This window comes from Myotis davidii, unplaced genomic scaffold (genome assembly GCF_000327345.1).
Source record: "Myotis davidii unplaced genomic scaffold, ASM32734v1 scaffold573, whole genome shotgun sequence".
Lineage (NCBI taxonomy): Eukaryota > Metazoa > Chordata > Mammalia > Chiroptera > Vespertilionidae > Myotis > Myotis davidii.
In genome coordinates this window covers 1,968,316-1,976,471 of record NW_006285997.1, presented here as the reverse complement: position 1 = coordinate 1,976,471, position 8,156 = coordinate 1,968,316, and positions in this window count along the sequence as shown.

The window sequence follows — 8,156 nt, the reverse complement described above, 5'->3', positions numbered from 1 at the left end:
GTCTATTAATAGATAGGACTAGAGGCCCAGTGCATGGTCTCATGCTCTGGTGGGGTCCCTTGGCCTGGCCTGAGCCCTCTCACAATCTGAGACCCGTCAGGAGATGTTGGACTGCCAGTTTCAGCCCGATGCCTGCAGGCCAGGCCAAGGGACCCCACCAGTGCACAAATCCATACACCAGCCCTCTAGTATGCATATACGATCTTTGGTTAATCTCTTCCCACCCTCTATTCTCCCCCTTTCCCTCTGAGATTCATGAGTCTGTTCCATGTTTCCATGCCTGTGCATTGAGCATCTGCCCCCTGGTGGTCAGTGCATGTCATAGCTACCGGTTGAAAGGTTGAACAGTCGCTTAGGCTTTTATATAGAGAGAGGATTATGTGCTATCAACCACACAGTAGGTGCTTTCATTGCAGAAGCAGAATGGATGATTTTGAAGTCTAAAGGCCGAGTGGACTCCATCCAGATGTAAAAGGGAGTCTGGTGACATTTTCATTTTCTCACGCGATGTGCCACTCTCCCTATGTGGCAGGTTCTGAGCGGGCCGCTGGACTCTCTGGGCAGGACAGCCTTCCCTTATTTTACCGCTTCCGTGCTTCTCAGCGTTCTTCCCAGGAGTGTAATTTGGGTCTTAGAATTGAATTTTTAGACTTGAACTAAGACGTAGGTGCTTTCATTGCAGAAGCAGAATGGATGATTTTGAAGTCTAAAGGCCGAGTGGACTCCATCCAGATGTAAAAGGGAGTCTGGTGACATTTTCATTTTCTCACGCGATGTGCCACTCTCCCTATGTGGCAGGTTCTGAGCGGGCCAGAACCCTGGGCAGGACAGCCTTCCCTTATTTTACCGCTTCCGTGCTTCTCAGCGTTCTTCCCAGGAGTGTAATTTGGGTCTTAGAATTGAATTTTTAGACTTGAACTAAGACACTTTCAGAAAAAATCCACCCTATCATGTTTTCTTTACATATAAAAATGAAATAGGTATTTATCAGCAATTTGCAGCAAATTCCGAAAGCTGTGCTAGAGAACCATATAACATGACATTTGTACATGTGGCGACTTGGGCTTAAATGCTGACGCTGTGAGTGTTACCGTCTGAGGCCGTACATGTGTTGTAAACATTCTTGAGCCTTGTTCTGCCATGCAACTGAGTTCTTATTTGGAAATAATTTGATCCTTTTGAGGTTTAGGTGGGTCCAGAGCAATCTTTAGTCTAGGAATATGTTTTTGTTTTGTTTTGTTAATCTTCACCCGAGGATATTTTTTTCCCATTGATATTTAGAGAGAGTGGAAGGGAGGGAGGGAAAAAGAGAGAGAGAGAAAGAGAGAGACATCAACATGAGTGAGATACATTGATTGGTTGCCTCCTGCACACACCCTGACTGGAGCCCGAGGATCAAACCTGCAGCCCAGGTACATCCCCTTAACAGGGATTCAAACCCATGACCCTTGGTGCATGGGCCAGCGCTCTATCCACTGAGCCACACCGGGGGGCTCCAGGAGTACTTTTACCCCACTACTGAGGCAATGCCCTTCAGAGCGCTCCACTGTCTGTGCCTTTCCGCCCTGGGACATGACCTGCTCCTCGCCCTGTGTGAGCTCCCGGGCAGCTCCCTCTGCCTTTGGTGGTTCCCTCACACATGCCCGGAGCAAACTCAGTGATGACTGAAGAGGAGCCCCCTGTGGCTCTCTGTGTCCTCTCTCTGTGTCCTTCTCTCCCGCCCCCAACTTTGCAACCTCAAATTGCCTCAGGTTCTCCACTCTACTCAGTGGGACTGTTGGGCTCTCCCTGGCCTTTTCTCTTTACGGATTAGAGTTTTGCTGGCCCTTGTCTCCGCTCTCTCAGAGGCCGCTCTCCAATGTCCAAATATCTTCCCACTCTTGTTTGCTCACCTGTTGTCCAGTGTGTTTGTTGTTTTGGGCATGAAGATAGATTGGGCTCCTTGCTTTCTCTTAGGCAGACTGCAGAAGTCCCTGAATATTTTCTATCCCAATTCACTTTCCTTTTTTAGCTTAGTATCAAGAGCCCTGAAGAGTCTACGATATTACCCTGTTTGCAACCTAGCCAGGGAGGCTGTCGCCGTGTTGGCAGGGTGGCAGAAGACACGAGGTCTCTGGGTCAGAGACAAAGGATTTACTGCTCCTGGAGCTTAAGCTTCATGTCCTCATGAGTCCCCCTTGTCCTCTAAGTCCTGTGGAGTGTGGTGGGGTGGCCCAGCTAAATGGGATATGAATAGCCGGTCTGTGTCACAGCTTAGGAATCCGAGCCCCAGTCTTCAAAAGAAGATATGAGTGCATTTACCAAAAATTTTTTCCAGAGAAAGACATTGTTTTTATTATTCTTGTCACTAAAAAAAATTTGCCGCCTGCCCCAGAGGGAGACGCTATCTTTATCTTCTCAGAGTATTTGCCTTACGATCACCCTTGGAAAGATAATACAGACAAAAGCTGTCACCAGACCTGTTGAAGCTCAGAGAATAGCTCCTCAACATTGACCTTCGCTAAGTGACCTGCCTGAGGGCTTTTGCTACTGTGCTTATCTCAACTAACTTTATTTCTAAGGTAATGAGAGACACGGGACTCTATGCACAATGGCGTGGGTAAGGACCAGACTCAGTCTGACAAGGAGTAGCATGTAGGACACACACATGGATTATTTAGCGGGTACACAATTTCAACAGATAGGATTCTTTATCAGCTTTAGAAAGTACTCAGGTACTTGGGAAATTACTCAGTAAGATGGGTTTCTGCATTTTTTGGAGTTGGTGTATGACCTAAATTTCTACATGGGCACCCATTCACCATGTAGATCCCTGCCAGCTATTGAACTTCTTCAATAAGGTATACTGATGTTTCTGAGCACGTGAAATGGTCGTTTCCAGTCTCAATTTTACATGTCTTGCCATCAAGCACCAGAAAGCTAAGGCTGTGAGGGATAGGGCTGCTCTAGGTGCAGAGAGGATATAGTATTTTCTTTGGAGAATTTCTTGGGCTTTCATAATACTTCACCTGTGATGTCTAATTATATAAAACAGAGAGTAGACACGCCACAATTAGACTTGATTAAAGAAACAGTGCTGATAATATGGACTTTGTTATTTGACATAATCCTGTGGGGAACCAGAACTATTAGGCAAAGCTGTCTCGACAACGTCTAAAGCAAGTCAAAGAAGCCTCTCAAGGACTCAGTGGGCTCATAGAACAATTTGAACACATTGTGTTCTCTAAGGAGGCAGGTTTTATCAGGCAGGTGAGACGGGCTCATGACCGGTGTGGAGACCTTGTGTCCACTGTGTGGCTGCCTGTGACAGCAGAACGGGAAGGGCGAAACGAATATCTGTAAATGAATTCACCAACAAGTTTATGTCTGAACTGTAAATGGATCTCAAGCTTTTAAGTATATGTATATTGATTTTAGAGAGGAAGAGAGAGGGAGAGAGATAGAAATATCGGTGATGAGAGAGGATCATCAATCACCTGTCTCCTGCATGCCCCACCGCCCCCCAAGATTGAGGATCGAGCCCCAACCCGGGCATGTGCCCGACCAGGAATCAAACTTCCACCTTCTGATTCATAGATAGATGCTCAACCATTGAGCTACACCAGCCAGGCAGGATTATAAGCTTCTTGTGGATGGCATGGGGGAAGACATATCGCCCTGGGCTCTTCCCTCAGTATGTGGAAGCCTGGGGACCTGTGTAAAATTGGATGTGTCTGGTGTGTTGTATTAACTTTCATCAGAATCTTGAAGAATAAATCAAGGCTTAGAACTGTTTCAAAGCCCAGAGTAACTAAGGAATAACTCAGAGACATTTAACTGGGTATTGTTCCACATTCTCCCAGTTATTTTGAATGAAAATTGTACACTCAAATGTTTGGGAGAGTTGGTAGACTCAGTCAAGAAGACAAAGGAAAAATCAGGATTAAAAGAGAAATGGGTGAGGGTAATAAAACAACTATAATTAATCTGAGGACAAAAAATCCCTTTTGTACTTTTTGGGGGTAATGATCTGATGGCTAGTCGAGAGGTCAGGCTGGAGATTTTAATTTGAGATGGTCAACTAGGGTTTTACAGAAAACAGTTTTAGTTGTTGACACAATTTCTGGAAAATGGTGAATGTTCTGCTGGGGCGCAGGCGCCATGGCTTTCTCCCCTCACACAGCCATCCGGCAGCACCTCCACTCCCCTGCGGTGAGGCTGGTTCAGCCTTCTTCCCTCAGAAGTTCTCACAGGTCAAGCGAACAAAATGCCAGGGGAGGTCACCTCGCTGAAAAACCACACACAAACCTTCCCTGGGTGATGGGCCCTGCTCATTGCCAAACTATCACATTAAATTAGTTCTACTTTTATGCTTAACTCAGGATGGGGATCATTTTATCACATCGAAATTATAGACAAAGTGAGACACATTTCAAAGCTTTATTAGCTTAGTAGCAACTGGATTATCATTTTCTTAAACTGTGTTTTATACAAGAAGCATTATTTAAGAGCACGTGTTTTATTATTGGTCAGTACACAAAGCAATTATATGTTAGTAGGAAAATTGCCAAAAATGATTAGAGGCGATTTCATGATTAGCTGACCTAGCAGAATCCTTTTGCTCACCATTCAGGAACCATATATTGGCTTAATTATGCCCAGAAAGTTGATTCCAGACCATCCATCATTGTTTCTTTAATCTGTTTTAAAACATTCTTGTCAACCCCCATTTAGGGAGAGGAAGGCTACAAAAATATAGTTTGTGAATAAAAATTCAATTTTTAATTAGCATTATTTGGGTTTATACCTCAGGACTTTGGAAATGCTCTTCTCTCTGCCTGGAATTCTCCTTTCCCTGATATGTATATTAGAGGTGTTGCGCCAAGGCCTTTTCCTTAAAGATACTTTCTCTGGTCACCCTGGAAATATTAATAGAGATTATCTAAAATTTAATAATATATAAAATATTACTTACATTTTTCCTCTCCATCTGGTTCTTTTTTCCCTTCAGAGCACTTATTCCTTATTCTAGAGGCCCGTTGCACGAAGAGATTCATGCAATAGGCCTTCCCTTCCCCTGGCTGCTGGCACAGGTTTTCCTCCAGCACCCGGGACCCAGGCCTTTGCTCAGATGGAGCCTGCAGTCTTTGCTCCACCGCTTGGCTCCTACGTATGCAAATTAACCGCCATCTTTGTTGGGTTAATTTGCATACTTGCCTGATTGGCTGGTGAGCATAGTGGAGAGACAGTTACTTTACATGTTTGTCTATTATTAGGTATGATTCCATATCTGCTATTTTTGTCTGTGTTCTCCAAAAATGGAAGGAAGCTCCATGAAGGCAATTTCACTATTGAATCTCTTGCTTCTAGAATGGTGCCCAGAACACCAAAGCTCCTCACTGGGCATTTGTTGAAAGAATGAACATGTGGGTCTTTATCAAATACTAAAGACCTGGTGCACAAAATTCATGCACAGGTAGGGTCCCTAGGCCTGGCCGGGGATCAGGGCTGATCAAGGCCTTCCTTCCCCCGGCTACTGACTGCTGGTTGGAGCCTGCCTTCATTCTGCACTTCCCCATGGTGGGTAGTGCATGTCATAGAGAGCCATCGAACTCCTGGTTGGTCAAACTCCGGAGGGGACAATTTGCATATTAGCCTTTTGTTATATAGGATTTTAAAATAGTCTTTAGATGGATTGTATAGTTGACCTTCAGCTGTATGAACAATGTTGACAGCCTCTTTGACTATGCTGAGTAGAATATTTTGCCTTGTTCTAGGAGCAGTTTCTAAGAAGTTAGATATCATATTTAGCAGTTACCGGAAGGAACAACTAAATATCTACAGCATACTCTGAGTTATCATATTTACTACATATTGATAAAATATATGGTCACTTATAAATGTATTCAATCATCTAAGCTTTCAACTTTTGGTGTTAAAATGGTCTTTTCTGTTATTTTGCATAGAGATATGGCATCCTGAGATTAAAGACAAAAGGTCTAAATGATCTATTTATCATCTTACCTCGTATAATTCCAAAATCAGGATAAAGTCCATACAATGAGTAATTGCAGTAATAAAGAAGAAATTCAGATCCATACAAAATATGAGGAAAAGGGTGACACGAGTGGCTAAAAATGAGAGTTAATGAAAAAAAAAGAAAAGAAAAAAAATGAGCAACAAAAAAAAAAGAGAGGACTTATGTACATGGACAGCAGTGTGGTGATTGTGGGGTGTGTGGGGTGGAGGAAGAAGAGGGCATAGAGGGGATAAATGGTGATGGAAAACATTAAATTAAATTTAAAAGTGAAAGTTAATGCAACTGTTCATTATGTATATATTTTTGATTCCAGAAATTCAGCAGCTAAATTTGGGATTCAAGAAGGTTAATCATCTCAACTCGGGTGCTTACAAGCAGTCTTCCACCTGCATCCTTCAGGTGGCTCTTTCCTTTTTATCCTTACACATGACATTTTACTGGTACATTCTGTGATAAATCTCTAAATTGCTTCAGGACACCTATTTGAGACACACAGGGCACTGGGTCAATTAAAAATAAACTGCGAGCTTTAATTTAGAAGAGCCGTATATAAATTACATATTTTAATACTCCTGCTGATAAACTGTACTCTACATTATGATCATCTCCTTGTAGACAATGAACCAATATCCTTACAACATGGAGTCAAAATCATTTTACAGCTATTTTTAATCTAGGAATCCTAAATTTGAGGAGATTTTTGAATCATTAACCTTTGTCCTTCTTTTTAATGAAATAGGTAAAAGTTGAAAGCAGTAATTGAGGAAACAGTTAACAATGACTTAGTTTCACTGATCCCAATGGCCTTAGCCTGCTCTCAAGGTTTGCTGCTGAAATTCTTCCTATTACCTGTCATCTAGAAGAGAAGAAGTGCCGTCTCTATAAATTATGTTGCAGAGCAATTGTGGTAGAAAAATGGCAGCCATTATTTTATCAAATTACTTTTTATCTATGAGCCCGTTCTCCTCACTGCCATGGTATTGTAAATTAGGTAGTAATGTTTGAAAAGGGGCGTTGTTACTTAGTTTTAATCTCTACTTCTACTGCTGACAAAATAACTTTGTCTTTTAAGTAAATCCCACAAGACCCCATTGAGTACTGTGTGGTATGGGCCACTGGGCTTGTTTGGTGCTAATGCATTCTCAGGATTAAAATAAATTAAAAGAAATGTTTCCTTTAATTAGTATTATGGGACTATGAGTTAGCCAAGAAGTGTTATTAACTTGAAGAATAGTTAATTTCATGTAGAGTACCTAAATCCCTTGATATTCTATCTTCCAACTGAACTTTCTTCATCAAGCGGTAATTGTAACCTCTGAAGTAGATGTCTATGTTTCAGTGCTTTTTATAAATATTTTTGACTATAGATGGAAGTGTGGTTTTCATGGGGAAAAATTCCCTCATACTTGTTCAGGGTCTGTCCTGTGTTAGATGTTTAACTTGTTCAATGATCACAATTTAGTAACTTATAGATATTCAGAACCTATATAGGTATTATTATACTCATTTTATAGAAAAGCTTTTACTAAATCATACAGCTTCAAAGAAACTGACTTAAGACTTGTCAGACTCTAAAGCTGAGTACTTATACTACCCCATATTATTCACATCTATAATAATAAGAGCATAATATGCTAATTAGACCAGACAGCCGAATGACCTTCTGGACAAAGCTGCTACAGCAGGGACCAAAATAGAGGTAGTCAGGGGCAATCAGGCAAGCAGGCAAGCAGTTAGGGGCGATCAGGCAGGCAGGCAAGCAGTTAGGAATGATCAGGCAGGCGGGCGAGTGGTTAGGGGCAATCAGCAAGGCAGGCAAGTGGTTAGGGGCAATCAGGCAGGCAGGCAGGTGAGCGGTTAAGAGCCAGCAACCCCAGATTGCAAGAGGGATGCCTGACTCCTGGTTTAGGCCTGATTTCACAGGGATCCCTGTGAGATTGGACCTCAACCAGCAGTCAGACATCACCTGAGGGGTCCCAGATTGCGAGAGGGTGCAGGCTGGGCTGAGGGACCCCGCCCTCCCCCCCCCATGCACGAATTTTGTGCATCTGGCCTCTAGTTTTATATATAAGGGACAGGCAAGGAGAATTATGCTTATTTTGCATGTAGAGAAGAGGATTGATGTGTTCAGCAAGGG